The 26,640-nt window shown below is 34.5% G+C and overlaps 1 protein-coding gene and 1 pseudogene across 1 annotated transcript in view; one reads left to right on the top strand and one right to left on the bottom strand.

Moving 5' to 3' along the window:
* The window catches only part of LOC145277040 (protocadherin Fat 4-like), a 1,076,063-nt gene that overhangs the window by 504,399 nt on the left and 545,024 nt on the right, over positions 1 to 26,640 (bottom strand). The window lies entirely within an intron of this gene.
* On the top strand, positions 19,897 to 20,023 carry LOC145277213 (U2 spliceosomal RNA; annotated as a pseudogene).

Genomic DNA, 26,640 nt, shown 5'->3' with positions numbered 1-26,640 from the left:
TATATATATATATATATATATATATATATATATATACATACATACATATATATATATGTATATATAGTAAGTTATAAAATATATATGGCGATTAAGCTACACTGAATATTCCGCATTTCATCCACTCTAGGACTCTTCAGGCTTAATCGCCATATATATTTTATAACTTACTAACTAGCTCTACCTACGTATTTAGCACTAATTTAATAAACTTTATTGTCATTCTACGTAATTTAACTTGGAATTCTCATACACACATGTACTCAGTTATTTAAAGTGACGTATTTGTAATGGAGGATTGCTAAAATGCAATCTTAGAGATTTTCAAACACTAGCAGATAAAACAGGCATCTTGCCAAAAAGCAATTTTAGAAAAACATTCAAATTACAGAAAAAAACATCTAATATTAAACTAAACTTCAAAATTACAAAAAGAAATTATTCTAACTGTCAAATAGATAGTAAAATTAATTATTAACACTTTATACTACAATTCGGACAACGAAGTTATTTTTGCTTAGTATTCCAGGCGTTATGAAAACATATAATATGGACGCTAAAAACTAGGAAGATAAAAAAGTTTCTGTTGCTGTTAAGGAAATTGAACACAGCAGAACATACGAAATTTGTAAATTACATTTTACCAAAAAATACAAGTGAACTAATATTTAGTGAGTTGATATAATTGCATTTAGTCTCCAATCATTTCTATTCCACAAAATATGGAAGTGCATGAACACTACAAGAAAAAAGTAAGGATTGCATGACATTTGCAAGCGTAGAAAATCAGAAAATTGTGAATAAATTGAAGCTATCAAGATCAAATGGTTGTAAATTGAAACATCCCATATTTTCATAATAATCAAGCTACGAGGTACCTTAAATAAGTTTCCAGACATTTTTTGTTCAGACATTTAAAATTATTTTAAACTCTTGAAAATTCAGTATGTTATTGCTATACATCTTATGAGATGACTGACCAATTTTTATGTTTTCATCTTCAATTCGAATACACCCTACCAAAGTCTGAATGTCACAACTGGTGAATTTCAAAAATGCAGTCTGGACGTGAGGGCACTCTTGAAGAACGATGTGCAATACAATTCTGTTTTAAAGTTGGTAAAAATGCCACAGAACGTATGAAATGCACCAGACTGCTTTTGAACCATCTTGCATGAATCAGTTTTGGAGTAACATGAGAGATTCAAGAAAGGCAAGGAGTCTGTGAGGGATAATTAGAGGTGTGGGAGGAATAAGGAAGTCAGAACACCAGAGTTGATTGGCCAAATAAAGAGTTTCATGAATAAGGACCGTCTTGTATATATATATATATATATATATATATATAAAATAAGTACACAATTTGATATCATTGTGAAAACTGTACCCATAATTATTCGCAAGGAACTGAAGATGGGGAAGATTTGTGCGAATGCATCAGCCTACAACTCTCTTTTTGCCACAGACTATTTGACCAAGATTGGCATCAAAACAGTTCCTCACACTCTCTATAGTCCAGACCTTACTTTCTTTGACTTTTGGTTACTCAAAGAAAAACCCTAGAGTCTGTCGTTATGAGAAAATTGAGGAAATGAAAGAGGCTGTGACGCGGGTCATTGACACGAAGACACAAGAACTTTTATGTGGCATTTCAGAAGTTGTTGGAACGGTAAAACAAGTGCATTGCAGCCGGAGGAGATTACTTCGAAGAGGACCAGAGTTTCATATGTGTACTATCAATAAAAGGGCCCATACGAAAAAAATCTGGAAAGTTAATCAAGACACCTCGTAAGTTTAGAAATTAGACGAAAAGTCTTTAACAGACTGAAAAATGAGCCAGATTTAAACTCCAGCAAGTAGCCGAGGACTGCCAAGTTATTAGCTTGTATGAGGATCCAAAGATATCTAACAGAAAATAAAAAAAAATCCGAAAACAGAAAAAAATGACCACCAGTAAAATGTGATAGTCAAAATAGAAGTTGTCTACCCCTTAAACCGCATTTCAGTTGCGGAAATATTCATTTGTAGAGAGATTGTCCCTAAAAAACAAAGTGCTTAGAATGCAATGGTGTTTTTTGTTTGGGGGTATACAGTTTTTGTAGTTTTATTTCAGTTGGTTCGTGCGACTTATTGTAACAGAGCCGGTGACGCGTATTAAACAGCAGTAGCATGGCAGGTATGCAAATAATCAAGCCTGTGCACAAGGTTACGTCACAACGGAGCAAAAGAAGAGAAAGAAAAGCGGAAAGAAAAAGGAACCACGTGGGTAGCGAGAGCGACTCGGAAGCATGTGTCAGTTCGAGAGGAAATTTTAAAACAAGATACAATCTGAACTTCGAACAAGAAAAAACATGGTTGGACGACTGTGTGCCATGCGGCGAGCTGTAGGCATTGCAGCGGAAAATAATAGCAGAGATTTAAAAAATTTTCATGGCGGCGACTGGACTTGAGCAGACATGTCGACACAGGAGGTAAAAAACACGTGTTCTACACGACAGAGTTTTGTTAACGAAGAGACTTGTAAAAGCAAAATACAAGCGTAGTTCGAAAAATACCATGAATAAATGCCTTTTGTTAAAACTAAAAAAAGTGAGTCGAATTTCTTTGCTTTATTCCTTTGCGAGTTATTCGTGCACAACGTCGGGTCCGCGTTAACACGTAACTACAACTTTACATTATTATTATTATTATTATTATTATTATTATTATTATTATTGGACTCACTAGTAGTTTTCACACAGACCACTATCAAAGATTTCTTTTCAACAGCCTGTGATGTTTCCTGGGATCTACGTAACAATAAGTCTCCCCAAATTTCCAACATTTTCCACCTCTTTCGATAACCTTTGCAAATGAGCGTGCGTTAACGCAACAGCCGTTTATCATTAATTCCTTGCTGGTACCTACTATTGGCCTTCAAAGGAATTTGGGTGAACTATGGCTTCTCAAAGTCACATCCCTCTTCACACTCATCCAGTGGAAGTCTGGTTAGTGCTTTCTCTTGTAGGTATTCTCGCCTTTCCTGGTCCTCATGGCTATTTGTTGTTTTGCTAGTTGATGCCGACCTTACATTTGGGGCGGGGGTTAATTTATATGAGGTTTCAGTTTTCTAAATTCCATGTTTTATCTTTTGTTTTACTTTTGTTGCAGTTTATATGTCAGCTCGTGTGTATTAGATTCTGCGCTCAAAGGTTTTCCTTAATATTTCAGCCGTTTTCATTGATGTTATCACTTGTATCTTCTCAGCCATCTCCCTGATTTCAATTTCAAAGTTTTTAAGGATTGTTCCTAGTACTCCTGCTATTATTAGTGTTCTCTTGACATTCATCTCCATTCCATTTCTCTGGCCAGTTCCGTATATTTGCTTCGCTTCTCCGACTTCTTAATATTCACCCTTTGGTTTGCTGGATCGGCGAAACCTACAATGTAGCAGAACCTTTTCCTAGTTAACTATTATGACATCCAGTCTTCTTACTTGGATGCGTTTATCTGTTTGTACGTCCATGTTCTGTGATTTACGTTTTCAAATACTGCTGCCGGTTTGTGTCTTTACCATTTGTCTGGGTGTTCAAGATGCAGTTGTTGTCATAGTTCCCAGTGTACTTTCATGCCTATCTTACATTCTTTTTGGAAAATTACTACTACTACTACTATTACTACTGCTATTATTATTATTATTATTATTATTATTATTATTATTATTATTATTATAAGGCCAAGAATTTTAACAATTTCCCAGTTTACAGAAAGGCATCATCCAATAGAAAACTTATTTCAATTATATCCTGTATCTCATGCTTTTATCGCCCACCTGTTGATCATGCCGATTACAGTAAGATGCGAGAAAGAACATTTACAGCCAATCAGTTTCCAATTGCCTTAATAATATACTATTTTTGAAAAGCAAATTGGATTCCAAAATTCTCAGGATCTGTAATCCGCATAAGTTCTAAAAATGTCCGATTTAAAATTCGATTAGACACTAGAATTTTGCATTTGCGCATTAAAAAAAAAGCCGAAATTGACGTCATGAAATTCCACACATTCCGACGTAGAAAAAGTTAACACTCATTTGCTCCACACCCACATCCAGCTCCACCTCCATGTCTTGCTTAAAAAGTCACCTGCCGAATGTATGGATAGTTTTGATTTATTCACCTTTCTACGAAGATAATTTGTGACAGTAAAAGAAAAATACGCGGCGATTTTATAATGGTGTTATCTCACATGGATTGGTGGCATCTTCCGTTTCTATTTCAATCTTTTGGCTAGGAAAAAGGTGTAGTACATGTTCTGGTGTTACATTTAGTCTATTCTGTCTTCGGTCATTGAGGGAGAATTCCTTCTAGCCAGGCACATTTAACGTTGGATTTTCCTCGCATTAAAACCAGCCTTGTGTCTTATTTACTCTGATGGGAAGCAATGAAATAGGGGCATAGAAATAGAAATAATAAAAAAAGAGATACAAATATACGTCCTTCTATTTCACAAGCGCGAAAAAATCCGGCCAATATTACATAAAGATGTAGTCATGTCTGTTTTTAATTTTGGCTGTGTTGTAGTCATATTAAAAATATTACATAAAGATGTAGTCATGTCTGTTTTTAATTTTGGCTGTATTGTAGTCATATTAAAAATATAGAAAAAGTAGAGAAAGACTCAAGCCACACAATTTACAGTTTAATTTGTTCTGTGTGGCATTCGATCAACTTTGCGTAGTAATGCAGTTATGTATTTTTGTATTCATTTATTCTGTGCTATAGTCATAATTAAAGCATAGAAGCAGGAGTCGAAAAAGACAATTGATAACTTACTTTATTCTACATCGCAGTCGAGAACATATCAATTTCATCTTTGTAGAACCTCAGTTTGCTGTAATTCTGTTTAATTAATTACCTTGCATGATTTTGAATGAAACAAATGGATGCATATGACTTGAAAAATAACTTTTTGACAATATTTAACACAGAAGTCACTGAGACATTCACAAAGTTTACAGCCATTGAATCACAGGAAATTAAAATTATCGCTGAAAGCGTGATGACTAAAAGCCTAGACTAAAAGTCGTTTACAAACTTCAGACAGAGGAACACATGGAAATGAATGCGAGTATCACTCGGGCAACATATTGAAATAAATATGAGTATCACTCGGGCAACATATTGAAATAAATATGAGTATCCCTCGGGCAACATATTGAAAATGAAGTATCACAGTTATAAACGTAAAGCTTAACCACGTGACAAGTTCTGTAAAGTAGTAATAAGAAAAGTTTAACTAATTATTTGGATTCATCGGACTACTGCTCTTATTTTGAGTGTGATTTTCATAACGTTTAGTCGATGTAACCTGCGACTTTCTCCAGGTGTATCTTGTCCAAATTGGAAAAGTTTCTGTCAAACAAGATACATCTGAAGAAGGTTGGAGTTTATATCAACCAATCCTCACATCAAAGATTAAAAAACATTAAAGTGTAACTAAGTGTAGCAAGAAAGAAATTCAAATAATATTTCGTAATCAATATGTCATCGCACACAAAAAATACAAGCATTTGAAGAAATAGTGAAGGAATGGCGATACATTCATGTATACTCACTTTTAAATTGACCGCCACTGTTAAACAAGTAATGATTCGGTTTCAATAGAAAACACTGAACGTTACTTTGCGGTGCTTCAGTCGCTTGAAAGTTGGGCACCACGGGGTCATATGCAGAGGGCAACGTGTATGGAAAGTGTAGAGAAAAGAATCTATCCTCTATTGAAGATGGAAGCCAAAAAGGAGAAGAAGTGCTTAAATCGTCATGGGAAACGTTTTATACGTGGAATGTACAGGAAGGAGAAGGGTAAATGTAAAAGCGAAACATAAAGATGTATCCTTCCCGGAAGCCAGAAGAATTTTAGAGTTCCATATGAGAAAGTAATCGAACGCTGAATACTAAACAGACAAACTTGATAAAACTAATAATTAAAACAACTGAATGCTTAAATTTCAAATGTCTGAGAAATACATTTTATGGAGTTCGAAGAAGAAGCAAAACGTTAGTAGTTCTCATGAAATTGATAATGGAGAGAAGCCAAGAAATAAATCAATTATTCATTCGGAAATTATTTCACAAAATAACAAATATCACATATCAACAAAATCTTAATCAAGAGAAATGCGAACAGAATGGAGAAACTGGTTCAAAAAGGTAAACCACGTTGATTGAAATAGCAAACAGATTCAAAAAGGTATGAATATCATGACGTCAGCGAGAAATAAACAAAACATGCAAAACAAGAAAAGAAAATCAGGGCTAGAATAATCATCCAATCAGGTATTACAAATGAAGATTCTCTTTATGTGCGATGCTTATGATTACATAAAATATTCATTCGGGAAAACAATGTCATAAAACACAAATCTTCCACGAGGACCAGAGATTATGCAGTAATCACATTTCGACAAACAATCTTTTTAATAATCATTATTATATATCTTGGAACCTATTAGGCATTTCTTCATCAAAAGGCGAACCCATTTCAAGTGGTAAAAAGAAGCGAGAAAGCAAATAGCTAGAAAAACAACCACTCTACACCTTTTACACCTCAAATTAAAAAAGCACAACTTCAAATTAAAAAACACAACTTCAAATTAAAAAAACTAAACTTCAAATTAAAAAATATAACTTCAAATTAAAAAAAGACAACATCAAATTAAATAAACCCAAGTTCAATTTAAAAGCACGTGACATTATGTTAGAATTATTCATACTCAAACTTTGTAAGGTAATTTGCATAACATCACTTATGCAAATTACCCACTATTACTTGTAGTTGCTCGCAACAATAAAAAAAGAAAAGTTTCTAACAATTAACATTACAATAATTTAAAATATGGAAAATAACAATGGATCTCCGGTAGTTGTGCGATCAAGTAGAGGAGTCAAGAGAGGCACAGTACGTGGTCAGTACAAACGCAATCGAAATTCTCCTAAGCGTCGGATTCTGGAAGCCGCTCGAAATAGCAGGGACTGGACAACTGTCGCAGAGAACTGTGGGATAAATAGGAACACCGCGTACGCCTGGGTGAATAAACAGGCCAAGGGGCAAGACGTGGAGGATAAGCCGCGGGGTGGAAGGCGACATGGGAAAGTGAATCCGGACATGGTCAACAACATGCTTGATATAATCGGAGAAGATCCTACCATCACTCTCAAGGAGTTGGCCTTGAAGATTTCGGAGATGCATGGAATCAACCCCCCAATCAGCGTTACTACCATAAATAACCATCTCGATGGTAGACTCTTCACTGTAAAACGGGTTCACAAGCAAGCCGAGAATGTCAACACTCCGGAGAATAAGGTAAAACGTCGTATCTATGTAGAAAGGGTTATGGCCGCATTGGGAGCTGGTAAACATGTGGTGTATTTGGATGAGTCAAACGTGAACTTATTTTGTACTCGGACCGTTGGACGATCCGCGAGGGGCCAGAGAGTGGTGCTACATGTTCCAGGCTCGAAAGGTCCAAATATTCACATGGTTGCTGGTATTAGTCAACAGGGACTCATCAACTTCACCCGCAGGCGTGGCGCCTACAAGCACCCGGATGTCAACCAATGGGTTGCAGAACTACTCAATTCTGTCTTCGCAATGGGATATGATGCCGGACAGGTAGCCTTGGTAATTGACAACGCCCCGTGCCATTCCCGAGTGGAACAGCTACACGACCAGGCAGCTTTTGCAGAAGTGGAGTTTATTCGCTTGCCTCCATACAGCCCGGCTCTCAACCCCATCGAAATGACCTGGTCAGCCATCAAAGCCGTCATCAAGAGGGATCTACCGAGCGTTATACATGTGCCACAACCGGAAAATATCACAAAAGTGGAGCACCGTCTTCGTCTTGTGGAGACCGCCATCGACCGAGCCTACCAAGTGGTAACTCCTGCCATGTCTCAGGCATTCTGTAATCGGGTTCAACGCCATCACGCTAGATGTCTCAGGGAAGAGGACCTCCCTGTTGGAGAATAAATGGTTTATCTATCATGTAATAAAATTTTAATTTAATTTGAACTTGGATTTTTTTAATTTGAAGTTGTGTATTTTAATTTGAAGTTTAGTTTTTTTAATTTGAAGTTGTGTTTTTTAATTTGAAGTTGTGTTTTTTTAATTAGAACTTTAGTTTTTTTAATTTGAGGTGTAAAAGATGTAGATTCACCAGACTGGAATTAATTCAGAAATGATAATAATAATTTATATGAAACATCACTAGTTTTGTAAAAATTAAATTACTAAATTAATTCCATAATAATTTCGTAATAGTTGTTGATAAATAATGAGTACAAACATTGGTGAACATAATATTTTCTCCATCAATTTTGATGGGTTGATTCATACTAGTCTATCTATCTTTTTCTTTATATATATATATATATATATATATATATATATATATATATATATAATATATGTATATATATATATATATTCGAATAAAACACAATGAAACAATTATTTAGATTTATTTACAAAGAGTCTATACTCTTCCACAGATTAAAAGAAAAATGCCACCCTCCATTTGAAACTTTTTCGAAAGTTAATTTTCCTCTCGACTTCCCCCAGTTGATTTTTAGAGGTGGTGAACTTTAAATTCACAACTCTATTTCATTTAATTGCAGATTTGGGAACTATTGGTTATTTTGAGTTCAGTTTAATTTGGAAAACCTTTATAAATAGACACTTGAGCAATGTTTACAACATGTGCCAATTTTATTTGCATTTGATGAACAAATGAAATGAACCCGTCAACTAGTTGCCTCGTTCGTACGATTTAACCTCACCAGATTATGTTTTTTGGGGACATGTAAAGTCCTATATCTGCGCTGATAAACCAGATACAATAAACCATTTAGGAAAACAACATTCGACGCGCGTTATTGCCGAAATACAACCTAATTTAATGCGAGAAGAATTAGATCTCTAGATTACGCCGTATAGGTACAGGCTCCGGGGGACACGTGCCCGAAATTGTATTTCAGTTATTAATGTCAAACATTAATCTTTGGATAAATCACATATTTCTATTATAAAAATATTTTTTCTGTGATTATTTTAAAGTTCCCCTCTGTTAGGAGCACCTTACCTGGGCGCCCGGCGTTGACCGGTCATACAATACGCTTAAACATGATATTTTAATTTATGCAGATTGCGTATGGATTATTGTAGAATCAATCCTTTATTTAATATTATATCTTACGAGGAATAATTTGCTCGGTGGAATAATTCGCCAAAAATAATAATGATGTTGATCATCAAATTCCGTCTGCATTTGTTTAAATATGACGTCAGCTGATATTTGGACTTGGCGATATTAAAAATAGCCTTTCTTTTCTTGTAGATAAAAAGAGGAATTTTTACAGGGGAATATTTTACGTTACACCGGCCCAGGTTATACCAGTGTAGCAGAAAATATTCACCTGTAAAAATCTTTTATCTATAAATGAAGAAAGGATCAGATCTTTTCGATGTTTCAATACTTATCGGATTAATTGCCATATCTAAACATATCTAAGAACACTGCCAAAAATATAAATTACCTTTGTGTGAAATTTGCAAAAGATAGACTCAGCCGTTTCGGAAATTATGAGGAAGGGACTTTCTCTCTCACTCGCGAAACAACTTTATATAATAGTAGAGATAACGATTACAAATCGTGCCTTATAATGAATCGCTGACAATTGAGTTTCGTCAACCAATGACTGTGCTACGGCGTCAAAAAACATGAACAGTATCGGTAAAAAATAAATTAAGGTTTTAAATAAAATGAATACTCGTAATTTTGTAATTCTTTGTCTTAAGAAAAACGAAATATAATAATGATAGACATATTTTCTGTTTTCACGTCAGAAGAAAAGTGTAAAAAAAACGGCTTGATTATTTTTACAATTCTGTCCATTTGTATTATTAGAATAAATAGATTGGGTTTGACGTTTTGAATTAAATTGTTAATAAAGAAAAATTCGCTGTTTCATCGATAGAAAAATAAATTATTATAAACATAAAAATTGTCTGAATCAAATTATATATTTATCTACGATATGATATTTATGATATAAGAAATATTATTGGCGGATAACTAATGTATCAATTTTGACAGTCAAAGTTCAATTGCAAAAAACGTTAAAATATTTGTCTTTTGGCAAAAGAAAAATGCCAGTTCAATTTAAGCAAACAACAACAAAAAAAAAAAAACTATTAAGATATCTTCATAAATAATTCTGCACTTTATATACCAAACGTCAGAACGTATTTGCTTTCATTCTGTTTCTAAGAGTGTTTGACTTAAGTTTCAAATGCACAACTTATATATGTATATTTAATTAGTGTAGGCTTTTTTTTCAAGAATTAATTTACTAATGTATTTCTCAGTAAAATTGAACAGGTTCGTATAGAAGGCAAAAAGTTTGCTGAAAATATTTTACAACTTATATACCATTTGCTTATTATTTATTATTTAACTGCAACTCATTTGGATGAAATGTTGTCATATCTTTAGTTCTTAATATTTTAACATTTTCGAAATGCCTTCAATAAGCTTCCAGGCTTTTTGGTGTGCACACGTTTATTGCTGGTACACACATAGAACATCTAGTCTCCTTCGCAGTAATCTCCTCCAGCTGCAATGTACTTGTTGTACCGTTCCAACAACTTCTGGAAGGTCCCATGGAAGTCCTTTTGCGTAAGCTTGTGAATGACCCTCGTCACCGCTTCATTCATGTCCTAAATTATGTCATAACAACAGCCTCTTAGGTTTTTCTTCAGCTTAGGGAATAATCAAAAGTCAGAGGGAACGAGGTCTGGACTATATAGAATTATGAGAAACTGTCTGGATGTCCATCTTTCTGCCATGACAACGTTTTTCTTTCTGATCTTCTCTGAACAACTTTGGGACAGACCTCGTGCAAATCTTCCGCATCTTTAGTTCCCCGCGAATAATTGTGTGTACAGTTCCCACACTGACATCAAACTGTGCACTCATTGTTTCTATAGACTCACGGCGGCCCTTATCTATGAAATTCTTTATTTGGCAAATCAACTCTGGTGTTTTGACTTCCTTACTCCTTCCACGGCTCTCATTATTCATCACAGACTCTCTGCCTTCCTTGAATCACTTATGTTACTCCAAAACTAATGCTCGCGTCATGCAAAATAGTCCAAGATTAAAAACAAAAACCAAATGTTATAGCATATCGTTGTTCTAAAGTGTCCTCAAGTCCAGATTGCATTTTTGAACTTGACTAGTTGTGACTATCAGATTTTAGTAGGGTGTAGTCCGATTCCTACTGTAGCTGTTCATTTGATCTGTAAATAGTCAGTCATCCCGTAAGATGTACAGTAAGAACTTTCAAGCATCTGTACAAAAAGTCTTGAAATTTACTGAAGGCACTTCGTGTAATGATGATATGCCGTGGATAGAACTGATATAGCAAGCATGTGTGAAAGGGATTAATTTGTAGATGAAGGCGATAAGAATTTATTTGGTGAACGAAAATAAACACACACATTGTTGATTTTATGATAATAGGTAGTGGTTGATTTTGACTAGCTAGTTTCATCTATCTATGAATAAAAAACTTTTTCACTAACGAACATTGAATAAACACACAATGTTTATCCAATGTTAATTAAGTAAAATTTAAAATGATTCAGCAAAACAAGCGATCGCAGACGAATTCATCACCAATGATACTTTGCATGCTCTATCTCTTGCATCGTCATATGAAATCATCATATTCGTTTGCAACTTATTCATAACGTAATAATATGTATATACTACATCTTAATATCAATCTAAGCGTATATTATCTTACAGAGTTACATAATATACCAAATACATTTCCTATTTAACACAAAGGCAGACACTCTTACTCCGATTCATAATGGACCGATAAGCATTGGCAATTACAGTTTAAGTCACGCCCATAAACCCTTAAATAATTATAACGTTTTAATAGAAATCACCCAATAAAACGAATGAAACAACTCTATGTTATTAATTTATTAACAACAACAGAAAATTAACGTAAACACCACTAATTCCTATTGGCCGTAAACCTGTAAAACCAAGGCTGTATGTAGGAGAACGTCAATCAACAGGAAGAGAGTTCTATCAACCTGCAGTTTTTTTAGAAAGAAACTATTGAAATAGGAGGCTGTATTATAACGAGGTACATACTCGTACATAACTGATTGATGAAGACTACAAGACCAACAAATTCGACGAGCTGGAACAAAGGAAGCAGGAAATAAACAAATGTTAAATACTGTCTCTATCAAAACTTCTATGTTGCTTATTTTATTTAAGTAAATAATGAATGGTGTATTTTGGGGATAAAACTTTTGTGTTAATTGTAATTACCGACAAGTGAACCCTGAATAATTCCTCAACACTTACACCTGGAAAATGGTCATGCAAATTATTCACAATGTAAATTCATGCGTAAACTTCATGATGCAGTATCATCTACCAAGTTCAACTTCTACTTAACACATTGATGCTGCTCTGGATGCTGCTCTGACAGGTACTACTACTACTACTACTACTACTACTACTACTACTACTACTACTACTACACAGAAATGAAACCCAAAGCGCGAATTCACACTTCACAATTTCTCAAATGTAGATTAAACCATCGGATGTAGTTAAATGTCATACTTCGAAAAAAAAAAAAGCATACAAAATATGAAATCGAATTTTATTTATTTCTAATCTTTTACATAAAGCTAGATATGTGTATAAGTTTTTATATATTTATATAAGTTTTTATATATTTGCATAAGTTTTTATATATTTGCATAAGTTTTTATATATTTGTATAAGTTTTTACATATTTGTATAAGTTTTTATATATTTGTATAAGTTTTTATATATTTGTAAAAGTTTTTATATATTTGTAAAAGTTTTTATATATTTGTATAAGTTTTTATATATTTGGATAAGTTTTTATATATTTGGATAAGTTTTTATATATTTGTAAAAGTTTTTACATATTTGTATAAGTTTTTATATATTAGTATAAGTGTTTATATATTTGTATAAGTTTTTATATATTTGGATAAGTTTTTATATATTTGGATAAGTTTTTATATATTTGTAAAAGTTTTTATATATTTGGATAAGTTTTTATATATTTGTATAAGTTTTTATATATTTGTAAAAGTTTTTATATATTTGTATAAGTTTTTATATATTTGTATAAGTTTTTATATATTTGTATAAGGTTTTATATATTTGGATAAGTTTTTATATATTTGGATAAGTTTTTATATATTTGTATAAGTTTTTATATATTTGTAAAAGTTTTTATATATTTGTATAAGTTTTTATATATTTGCATAAGTTTTTATATATTTGCATAAGTTTTTATATATTTCTATAAGTTTTTATATATTTCTATAAGTTTTTATATATTTGTATAGAAGCGATTAAAGTAGTTATAAGATCATTATTTATTCTGGAATAGATCAGTTATGTGTAAGGATGGATAAAATGCACTATATTTAATTTAATTGACTTTCATATAAAAGGAAATAAAATGAGGTTAAAATTTAAATACCTCCGATTTCTATGGCATTTTAATATTAGATATTAAGCATCAATTAGGAAATGCATCGAAAGTTTCTATGGATTATTTGGAAGCGTTTTAAGGAGTATAGTATTAATAGAAAATCCCATTAAAAATAATTATTACAAGTTAAATTAAATTTGCTCTATAGTTAAACAACGATTAAACAAACTTCCATGAATTCTCATTTCTTCTTGAGCCTTTTCTTAAAATTTTACACACTTTTTAGGATTAAAATAGTTTAATTTCTTTTAACAACTATTGGAATAAGGATTTCAATATAAGGTTTTGTATTATCACTTGATTTTAATATTTATAAAGGGAGATAAATCTGGTACAAAACTTCTGTTTGGAGGATTAATTTCTTAGTGTTGTGACGGATATCCTTCTAGTTAAATATGTTCTAATCTGTTTTTTATCGGTTAACGATATTAAATAGCAGTTTATAGAATTTTTATGTGTACATAAAATCATTTGTTTACAGCAAATTATAAAATGAAAAACGTTAGTAAATATAAATTTTGAAAAAGATAGAAAATACTATATTAAATCAATTATATATATATATTTTTTCTGGATTACGTGTGAACATAAGTTTACGATATTTGTTTTTAAAAGACAATTTAATTATAACCTAAAGAAATACAAGTATAATTTGAGGGACAGATAGAGATAGATATATACATAACAATGAACATAGGTGATGCAAACATTGCAATGTCAGATAAATATGGCAGAATAAATAAATTTAGAGATATGTATTTGGTGTAAATAAATTGACTCTTCGTTAAAAATGAATGGAAACAAAATAAAAACTTACCTCAATAAAACCGTTAAAATAAAATAAACACGGAGTACCAACACAACTTAACCCCGCGTCTTGAGAAAAAGAGAAACTGAGAAAGTGTTAAATAATAAAAAAAAAATGCAACTTCAACAGTTTGGATGAAGTTTGACTTTGAGCAGACCTAAAAGTATAGAACACCTGGTTAGTATCTTCTAACGGTTTTAAAAAATAGGTGTTTGAGAAAATCAGAAAAGTATTGCATTCAGGTTCAACATCCACTGCCAAGGCATAGAAATTGAAATGTAATATTGAGAAAAAATGTGTGACAAAATTAATAAAAAAAACGCATATATTACATCTTCAAGGTGGGATTAGAAATATTAAGATTAATTAGTTCATGAAAAGAAGAATATAGTGTGGCTTAATTACAAATTACGAAATAGCTAATGGCATTTCTAACTAGCCATTTAGTAGATATTTATTCAAAATAGTTCTACTCAGAAATAAAAAAAAATTATTGTGGTGGAAGAAGTCAACAGTAAGACATACTGACCAACTGAACATTTTTCTAATATATATTAGGCATGTATGTTTTAAGCAAATTCAATAATTATATTAAGAAGTTAAATAGTTCAGGACATTTTCAAATGAATTAAATTAGAAATAAAAGAGGAATCAAGAGCAGAATTTTGCAATTATGAGTTCAATTATTTTACAGAATCTAATTTGTTTATTAATGTTGGAGTAACAGTTTTAATTTCCTATATATTTTGGAAAGATTTTTTTTTACTGAGTAATTGCCACAGGCCACTTGAGGATAAGGGCTATTGAGTGTAAGTTGGTCGATGAGATAACCCGTGATAGTTGGTAATTATAGTAGAAATTGAGTGAAATTTGTTATTTAAGATAGCGGCTCAACAAAGACATGTTTGCATTGAACTTGAAAATAACCATGTTGTAGTCAGCCGGGAAGCAATCATATGGTATTGTATTCCACAGATAGGTAGTTCTAAGAAAAAAAATCTTCGCTAATGGAAATTTCGTTTCGTTTTAGGCACAGTGAGAGATAAAGATAGATATCTATATATATAGAGAGAGAGAGATAGAGAGAAAAAAGAGAGATAGGAGAGAGAAAAAAGATATTATTGGGAGTGGTTGTAGGGAGTCGAGTTTTTGTTGTGAATATTTTCAGGAATAATCATACATTTAAGCTCAGTCGATCACAGGTTGTATTGAGCAAAAACACTCAAACGGACAAAACAAATACAAATAAACCGTTTTTAATCCCCTTGAATTTCTCTATTAAACATTGATACTTTTAATCATAAAATATACACGGAAATAACTGCAAAAGAAAATTGAGTATTTATTATTCGACATAGCAATCATAAACCAAACGAAAAATTAGATTTGATAGAAAGTTTAAATGAAAAAACAGTAAAACAACTCGAAATGCAGACATACAAAAAATTAAAACTGAGTTTGCATAAAAGAATAGCGACCAAAATTGGCGTTACCTACCTCCAGGAGGTTGCCATGATGAAATAATATTGACGTAAATTGACAACCTGGGCGTGCCAAGTTCGAATCCTGTCAATTCTATAGCATCACTTTTCTCACGAATGTTGGCAACTTTCACATGTTCCTTCCTGTCAGTACCTGCTTCTAGAAAAAATTGGGGGAACCAATGCCACTGACAGAATGGAATTGGTAAAACGTTGTAAACATGACGATTTGTACGCGCTAAAGGTTATTTCTTTACCTACCTCCATATCCTGTGACCGGGTTGGCCCTGTATATGAGAAACATATGCTTGGACAGCGCTCTGGAGGCCTCCTTCATTTTACTTTTATTTCCGCGCACTTAAACTGATGCAAAGTATGTATATGTTTTGAGTCGCTTTTAAAAGTGACAATATATGAAACACAAGATATTCATAAAGGGCATACATGTTATTTTAAACAGAAACATGACCGACCGACAGACTAATAGACAGTATCTCACATAGAGATACGAAGAAACGTATTGATAGTAAAGACATAAATTCTATTAAATTGTTTATTTAAGATATTCTCTTTTAAAATATAACAGACGCCAATGGATACATATTTGTATATAAATATATATCCTTGCATCCTGTCACACAAAAGTTAAAGGATTAAAGTCGTCCATTTTCCAACTCCAGGACAACACCATTTCAAATGGTGAGAGGAAACGAGAAAGCAAATAGCAATCATACAACTATTTTAGATTAACTACACCACTTGAAACGAATGTAAAAATAAATTCTTCATTCTATTAAAAAAGTTGACGGTATTTGATTTTTTTTCTTCAATCCATATTAAATAGAGAAGTAGTCAACCACCTCAGCAGAAATAACCTTCTTAGTGACATGCAATATGGTTTCCGTTCTGCTAGATCTACAGCAGATGTGCTAATTGTTATATCTCATAGGATTAGTGAATCTCTTGACAAAGGCTTCCTTTCTAGAGCAATTGCTCTTGGCATATCAAAGGCCTTCGATAAGGTATTGCATAAGAGCCTACTTCACAATATTTCCAGCTATGGTATAACTAGAAATGTTTTCTCAATCATTAAACCTCTGATAGGCTCATAAGAGTAGTGGTTGATGGGCAGAAATCTTAACGGACTGAGCATATATCTCTCTTGCATTTTTTATTACTCTTTTACAGTGGTTGCTGGCAGTCCTGAAAGCAGCTTTAGTCTCAGTGCATCTATTACGTTGGTAGCTATTGAAAAAGTGATTTCTGTGCGCAATGGCAGCAGCACATTCTGGGGAGAACTATGGCTGGCTGTTAGGTTTTTGTTGGAATTTTTTGGATGGTATGAATCGGTCTATGCCTACAATTGACAATTCAGTCAGGTCTGATACTATGGAGGACACATCCCTTTTAAACATGGAATGCAGGGGTAGATCAGATATAAATGTACAAATGCTATCTCAGTCAGCCGTAGAATATCGATATACAGTACAGGGGAGAGGTACGTCTGAAGACTTATTGCATTTCATTTTTATCTTGGTGGTCGGAAGATCCCAGAGGAGACAGAACGGAGCATGAACATAGCCCAGGGGAAGTTGTGAGAAAAAGGTCTAGAAGGCTGGCGTACTGACCGGAAATATCGGGCACATGGGTGAGTTCGTGAACAATCTGGGTGAGGTCATAGGCAATGGCAAAATCATGACAGAACCTCCCCTCATCATCTGTCTTGTTCGAGTAGGTCAGCCATTCCACATTGTGGACATTGAAGTCACCACAAATGTGGATATTAGCCGAAAGATGAGCAGACAGGATGTGGTCAATTTTCTCAGATATGTTCTTAAAGAGAGTAACTCCACTGTTGTGGGGCGATAGAGGGCAAATATAAATGCAGTGGTGTAAGCAAGTAGTACAACCTTGTCTAAACAAGGAGCGCCTTCAAGGCGAGAGCCATTCATTTTGATTGTGGCCAGATCGGGGTCAGCAATTATAATGAAAAGGAAAAAGCTTCGTTTAAGATACATTAAAATTAACCAGTCATCCTTTTCCCATTGTACTACGTTCTCATAATCAGAAGAGAGTGAATCAAAAATATCTTGCTCACTGACAGGCTTTGAAATATTGACATAGATTGTGGTGTTGTTTGCATGTTTATAAATTATATTAGAATGTGGTTTGCGAGATCATTGATGGAGATCAAGAAGAGAGTTGAACCCAGGATGCTAACGTTAATACTGTGAACCCAGAACGCTAACGTTAATACTGTGAACTTCTGATTTATACCCATTGATGACTACTCTTATAAGTCTATAAGAGGGAAAAGATTTAATAATTAAAAGGACATTTCCAGCTATTTCATAGCTGGATATCTTGTGAAGTAAACCTTTATGCCATACCTTGTCAAAAGCCTTGGATACGTCAAGAGCTATTGATCTAGAAACGATGAATTCACGAAGACTGTGTGATATTACAGTTAGCACATAAGCTATAGATCTAGTAAAACGGAAACCATATTGCATGCTATTGATTAGGTTATTTATTACAAATTCTAGCAACTTACTTATGACACACAGTAGACTGATTGGTCTGTAATGAGAGACAGATGTATAATCTCCAGATTTCGGTTCTAGATGATGGCACCCAACGCGTGTTTACTAAACTTTGAAATCAGTACTATTACTATGATTAATACTATAGATAAGGTGCAATATACCATTCAATAGAGTGTAGACCTTGTTATAATAAATACGACATCTGCATAAATTAAAATATATTAAGCGTATATTACGATCCGGCAAGCCCGAATGCCCCCTGCTAGTATGATATAAATAAAAACAACATTTTTATTTTTATTCTTCCTTTATGTTCGAATCATTTAATCTATAACAAAGGCCAATGTGTATTTATTTGTGTATGTCTTTTTTCCTCCCCCCTCTCTCTCTATATCCATCTATCTATTTATCTATCTATCTATCTATATATACACACACACACATATATATATATATACATACATACATACATATATATATACATATATATATATATATATATATATGTGTGTGTGTGTGTGTGTGTGTGTGTGTGTGTGTGTGTGTGTGTGTGTGTGTATTGCAATCTCGTCAACCAAAACAGCGAATCAATCGCGCCTTTTCTTGACACCATTACGAAACTATTTCAAGTACAGATGAGAATCTAGAAAAACGAGTCTGACAAGCATTTCAAATTTATCCCGTTAGCTATAATGAATTGAAAAATAAATCTTTTAAGTCATAATAAAAAAAAGGTCTACGGTAGGTGTTTTTAGTCGCGTGCAAGTGACTCTATAAGTCACTCCATCAGTCCGTTGATCAGTTGCTCGGTCTGTCGGTCTGTCCGTAACACTTTTGTGCGTTGCCTTTTTGGGTAAAATCAAAGGTCTCTTGTTATCAGATGCTGTTCTTAGCTTTTTAAGCTTTTCTTGGCCTTTTGGCCAAGATCTACTACCCCCCTTTTTTCCCCCCACCCTCGACACAAATGAATTATTGTACCATTTTTATTGTTATCTTGTTTTGTTTTTACACGTCAATAAAAATGTTTTTAAATAATTGGGAGTTAAGTAGGATGTCCCCCAGTATGAAAGGGTGAATTTGGTATTATGGTGAAAGATACTAGCTGGGAGAAACTTTTGATTTTGTTTAGTTCTGGAGTGACAAGGATGACCAACGACACCCACAATCCCCCCTTTTGAGTTGGCCATGTGCCTAAGTTTTTTGTTCATTGTTGATTTTCAATGTATTTTTAACATGAATAAAGGATTTAATATCTGTTCCAGCAGATACTGCAAGTAAAGACCATATGTGGGAATAATCCCACATATAAGACCTTCGTAGGGGCAACCCTTCATACCAATTGTCACTATCCAGCTCCCCTACTCCCCGGGGAGTTAATCCCCATTTTCCCTTCACTCCTTACATTAAAATTGGCCTTGTGCCTTATTTGCTCGGTGGGGGAGCAAATTATTACCCTTTTCTTGGCCTTTTGGCCAAGATCAAAGAGTAGTATCTGTTCTTACTACACACTGTACTTATGGTGATATAAAGTGGGGGACTACTTTTCTGTATTAATTTAATGTAAAACGATCACCCACTTTACAACCAGTCAGTCTCCAAGCCATTGAAGTCATTCTCCAGATCATTCAAGTTGTTTTTGAAGAATTCCAGTTAGTCTTAAGCATTCAAGTCATTCTTAAGGCCATTCAATTCATCCTTAAGTTCATTAAAGTCATTCTAAGTCATTTACTTTTTATTTATTAAAGTCATTTCAGCCTATTTTTCGGTCATTTTAGTTTATCTTTAAGAATTTCATGTCAATCCTACATTCACACATTCATTCATTACACAAGAGCACGCGACTAATGGCTATCGAGCATAATTTCCTTTTTTTAAAAATTTTTGACGAAATAGTGTACACTAGTTGAACATATGAATGTAGTGATGCACTTGCTTCGCCTTTAATGTTATCAAACAAGAAGCTTTATTAGATTCGTGTTCTTGTACATCTTGTTCGACATGTAGATAAAACGCTGAAGTGACAATATAGACGTGTCACCTTTTGTGGGTCACGTGTAATAGATTTCAGGGCGATGCCATGAGCAGCTAGTGTCGGCATCACGCATGGTCGATAAAAGAAAAATGCTAAAAAGAGCGAAAGTAAATGTAAAGCAAGAAGAAAATGGAAAATGACGAGAAGAATAAATAAGAAATGAAACAATCGTAGCAGATACAACACGAAGATAGAACCCGAAAGCATACATAATAATGAAACAAACAAGGTGACACTTTAATTAGACGCGGGAACCTCGAGAAAAGGTCAGAATAAAGTAGGATTGCAAGATCAAAGTAAATACTTCAAATATCAAATCAGATTAAAAAATACAAAATATCCTATAGAGAAAATGATAACTAAGTTAAAAAAGGAAAACAGGCAGTGTTGATTTTTTCGCTCATACGCCTCTATTTCGAATTGCAGCCGTGAGCGTCATCTGGGACTGCTTCTACTGCACCAAACGATCATAAAACAAAAAGTTAAAAAACATTTTATTCAGGTAAAATTTTATAATAAAGATTTATTAAAATTGGTCGGAATAATTTTTTTGAATTAAAATTTTATATCAATTAAAAATGTACTGAAAACCATAAAATAATTTTTAATTATTTTTAACGTTCAATCATTTAAATCGGCTCCAAACCGTCTAAATTAAAGTTAAAATGCTATTTGTAACCATTTTGCACAATAAAACCTGTCTCTTGATGGCGTCCCACGAATTCGGAATAGGAACATCTAAGAGGAAACCCCTTGAAGGCTGAAAGAGCAATGCACCAAACAATAAAATGGAAAAGGAAACTTATATAAGCTTGTGAGTTGATTATTCTTGTTCCTTCTGTTAATCCGATACAATCAGGAGCATGCGAAATGTATTACTAAAACCTTTTAAGCTACGACTTTCACAAAGCTTTTCGTGATTTCGCCATTCTCTTCCTGTCTTTCCTTCATATTCCATTTTATTGGCTAATAAGCACGCTTTCCAAAAAAGTGCAGTTCTTGGATATGATCTTAAGCTATATCCGATGATGAGGCCCCAGTTTTCGAGCTTTCGGGAGTGTGGAGCCACCCTTTAATTGCCATTGCTCCCAGGTCCACTCTGACCCGGAGTGGTAGTATCTGTTAAGGTTTCAACTATAGGTTAAATAGAAACCGACTTAAAAAAAACAAACAAATGTATTCTATTAAAAAATTGTTCTTCAAAATCATTGAATTCGGCATTAAATAACCTGAAAAGGGTTGATATGCCGTAAAACAAAAACAACCAAACCAACCAACCAACCAAAAAAGTGAAAATAATAGCCACAACAAACACTGCTTTTCAGTCATGAGTGGTCATCACATTACACGAGTCGTTAAATGAGGTCGGGTGGACAGAATAACATGCATTAAATTTGTATACTTTTACTCTTAGTTGCCGAGAATCACGATTGGTTGTTTTTGTTTTACGGCATATCAACCCTTTTCAGGTTATTTAATGCCGAATTCAATGATTTTGAAGAACAATTTTTTAATAGAATACATTTGTTTGTTTTGTGTGTGATTAACGCGAAAGTACATCTGACACGGTGAAGTCATCTACACACCACCCTTTCCTACACCCCACATGTTCTTTATTTATAGAAATCTTTTGTCAATAAACTAAAAACAGCCATGTAACACCCGCTAATTAAATATGCGCGATTTCATAAAAATTATATATCAAACTACAAACGTGGCAGAATAAGGATTGCAAAACATGCTGTGTGAAACTTGACAGATCGACCGACAGCGGATCTCACAGAGATGCATAGACAAACTTACAAAGTATGATTTTTTTTTACATAGGCATCACCTCTTATCAAGGCCAAGAGGCCATTCGAGGATAAAAGACAAAACGCATATTATATAAGGGTTCATGCACAGTGATGTAGATATTTATTTGCTGCCCATATCAGCAAAATGTGGCACAAGGCCGGAAAGTGGGAACCCCGCAGGCTCCCCTAAAGAAGGGGCACTCCTGCAATTTTAAAAATTGCCTGAGTAACCCCGTCGGCATTCCCCGGTCGGGGCGCCTCAGGCAGCAAGCAATAAACTTGCCCCACCGGAAAGCCCGGTGGCATGGCCTGGGAGGGTGGACCTCCTAGGTATTACCCAGGCGGTGTACCTCAGTCCAACAGCGGCTTCGGCTGCAGGGAGACACATCCCATCATAAAGGAATTATAATGGGGTTAGATATAATGGGGTTAGGATAAAAGACAAAACGCATATTATATAAGGGTTCATGCACAGTGATGTAAGGGTTGCACAACACACCCTCAACTATCCTGAACCTACACTGCTTGAGCACTATGGGAAGGAGAAAAGCAGGGCGAGTGCAAACAATAGCAAGATAATGATAGAAAGATTAGTTCTATTTCGGTGATTTTCTTCTCTTAGATTAGTTGAAATCCCAAGGCTTTTGGGTCTGATCTATTCTACTATTAGAACCATTTTTGGAGGTTGATATATGGATTCAGGAGTATTAGTGGAAGTGATGCAGGGGCACCAGAAGAATCGGACCTGGCACGCTGAGCTCACAGCCTGTAACCATTAAACGAGATAATTAAAAGAATATAAAATATAATATTCATATTTTCTTAATATGCAATAAATCAGAGGATGAGTTGATTTGGATTCTATAAATGCAGATTTTTTATAGAAAAATACTTTTCTCATCTGAAGGTTAAGTTAACTTTGTAATGAAAGGAAATTATATTTAAATTTGTTTCTGAAAATTAATTTTATAGCATTTTTAGACAACAGAAATAATGAACGTTATAATGCATAAGTTTGATAAATAACAAACGTTTAAATTTCAAATAGTTGTAAAAATCATCTTAGGTATTTGGACAATGTCAAAACATTGTTAATTCACTGGCCGCATAGCAGCAGCCATATAACGCAACAATTAGAAGATCCGACTGTCGTTTGGGCGATCGGCTTGAGATAGTTGCTTGTCTAGCCGCACTGATGAGCTGTAAAACAACGAAACAATACTGTATGTGGATGACTATAATGCTCCCTATCTTAGGTTGAGCATTTGGTAAGTGATATACAAATTACCATTAGTGTATGAAGCGATGCTCTTTATGTAAACAAATTGAGCTTAGGTATTTGGAGAATGTCAAAACATCGTTAATTCACTGCCCGCATAGCAACAGCTGCATAGCACAACGAACGATGGGTTTCGATCCTGGCTTGAGGTAGTTGCTTGTCTAGCCGCACTGATGAGCTGTCAAACTGATGAGCTGTGAAACAGCGAAACAGCGAAACAGCACTGTATGGAAAATCTACAACAGTGTAGTAAATAATGGGCAATCAACAATTCCTCCACTAACCAACAATCGCGAGGTTGTTTGCTCAGCAACCGACAAGGCTAATATGCTTGCCAGCCGGTTTGCCTCAAACTCCACACTGGACCCTTCCAACCACCCTCTGCCTGACTTTTCTTTGCGGTCAGACGCCACGCTAGACGATCTAAAAATCACCCCTGCTCAGGTACATGGTATCATAAAAAACCTTGACACTTCAAAAGCATGTGGACCTGATCTCATCCCAGCTGTGCTATTAAAAAAGTGCTCAGCCGAAGTAGCTCCATTTCTCTCCAAACTCTACAACAAATGCCTTAATGAATCATGCTTTCCGGGCTGTTGGAAAACTGCTTTTGTGGAACCAGTATTCAAGAATTCTGGCGAAAGAACTGACCCATCAAATTATCGCCCTATTAGCCTCCTCCCACTTTTCGCCAAAATATTTGAGACCATAATTAACCATGCTCTAGTCCGTCACCTAACAGATGCTAAACTTCTGACTGACAAACAATATGGATTTAGACAAGCCCGTTCCACAGCAGACATCCTCACTGTAATCTCTGAACGTATATACCATTCACTGGACAAAACGGGGGAGGGCAGAACAGTAGCTCTAGATATATCTAAGGCTTTTGACAGGGTATGGCATGAGGGTCTCCTCAGGAAAATTAAATCATACGGTATCACTGGTAGAATACTTAACATAATTACATCCTACTTAGATAAGAGAAAAATCCAGGTTGTCCTCGACGGTCGTACATCTAAACAGTATGATATAAATGTGGGAGTGCCTCAGGGGTCTATCCTTCGACCTCTATTGTTCCTAATATTTACAAGAATAAAAAAGCATTGGAAATGCAAAAGGATATAGGGATGGTATGCCAAAAAGTATACAAACAAGATAGCTATGAATGGCTAGGCACATGGAAATAGAATTGCATCCAAAGTATAGCCCTATAGCTTTTCTCCAATCTTCATTCCGTGCCATCATTACAGTTGTAAAAAGCTATAGGGCTATACTTTGGATGAAATTCTATTTCCATGTGCCTAGCCATTCATAGCTATCTTGTTTGTATACTTTTTGGCATACCATCTCTATATCCTTTTGCATTTCCAATGCTTTTTTATTCTTGTTAATTAGTATTTTTACTTAAAGTCTTATTTTTAAACTTACATTCATGATAGTATTGTCTTTTTTAGGAGGCGGCTCATTGTCGCCTCCATTAGTAGCAGGTCGCTTCCTGCTGGGTTTTAGGTCTTTGGGTTTTGGGCCTTAGGAGTTGCCTCTTGGTCCTCCATCGGTTCTATATTACATAGAAAGTGCTACCGCCTCTCTGATAAAACAGTTAGAGTATTATAAAGTTCTAAAATGTTCATACCTTTACTATTAAATTTTTCTTGACTTTCTTGCAGTTTCTTTTGCGGTTAATTTAACTTATTTCCTTTGGCGTTTGGTGAGTTCTTAGAAGAACTGGTCTGATCTACTTTTCTTAGCGAGCGAAGAGATTCAGCTGCGTTTAACAATGGTTGCTATAGTGTATTTTTGCGCATGCGTGAGAATTTCAAGTTTCCTCCTTATTTTTCAATAGTTTGACAGTAGTCATGTGTCTTTCTGCAAAGAGCGACAGACGTCAGTGTTAGCCGTGATCGTCTAGAGGTTAGGACCCCACGTTGTGGCCGTGCTAACTTAGGTTCGAATCCTGGTCACAGCATTGACATTCTGTACATATTTTACAGTCCAAAATCTGAAGAATTATTTTTTATAACATTGTTTTTTGACGTCGTACTTGCTGATAGGTTACTCTTATAACAATTTTGATCAACTGAGATAAAGATTTCGTGGTTTCATTAACGCTGGTGGGTTACTGTTTAAAGAAAAAACCTTAACGTTCACCTAAAATATTCAGCGTCCAAGAAATATAGGCCACTGGCAAACTGGAACGTCTGTGAGCATCCGGTGTATTATTTGGAGCTGTCCCTTTTGAGAGAAGTTCCGTGTTCGAAGTGGTCTGTCTACATTGGGTATATAGTGTTTAAAACTTGTTATTACACGTAATCTTATTTAATTATGGAGTTAGCTAAAAAGCGATGGGTCACTGCACTTCTCCGTGTAAAGAGCAATCGATTGATGCTTGAACTGTTGTCAGAGACCGTTCGTACACCGAGATACATCGTCTCAAAAGAAAGAAGAAAGAAGAAGAAAGAAGAAAGAAGAAAGAAGAACAATTGGCCATTTTTGTACCCTTTTTTTTGCTCTCTGTTGACATTTTAACCGACGTTCTGACACTCGCTGGATTCGTAAGACACTTCTCTGTAAGAATATGTGCTTTTTGAAACTTATAAGTTGATTTTAGTTGAGATTTGGATAGTTTTGTTTTGTAGGCGTATATAGGCGTGTACGGGCCATCCCTATATAGAGAGTGCTACCGCCTCTCTGATTAATGACCTCCCCGACAAAATTGCCTCTGAGATGGGTATATATGCTGATGACACCACACTCTATAACAGGCATGACAGGAAAACAAATTAACACATAACTAAAGAAATGGCAAAAATACTAGAGGATGATCTCCAATCTGTAGTGGAATGGGGACAAAAATGGATGGTCACATTTAATGCTGCTAAGACTAAACTTGTTTCCTTCTATAATTACAAGAAGCCTTCTCTGCCACCAATAGCAATGGCCGGTGACTCCCTCTCCGAGAGTACATCTTTACAAACTGCTTGGCCTAACTTTCACAGGAAACATGAGTTGGAACAATTATATTGAAGACATTGCCAGGGCTGCTGCGAAGAAGGTAGGCTCTCTCTATCGTGCTAGAACACTACTG

This window comes from Euprymna scolopes, chromosome 5 (genome assembly GCF_053919585.1).
Source record: "Euprymna scolopes isolate OS-2025 chromosome 5, ASM5391958v1, whole genome shotgun sequence".
In the NCBI taxonomy this organism is placed as follows: domain Eukaryota; kingdom Metazoa; phylum Mollusca; class Cephalopoda; order Sepiida; family Sepiolidae; genus Euprymna; species Euprymna scolopes.
Note: the sequence above shows the minus strand (reverse complement) of the source record. Positions and strands in the feature narration are given on the sequence as shown.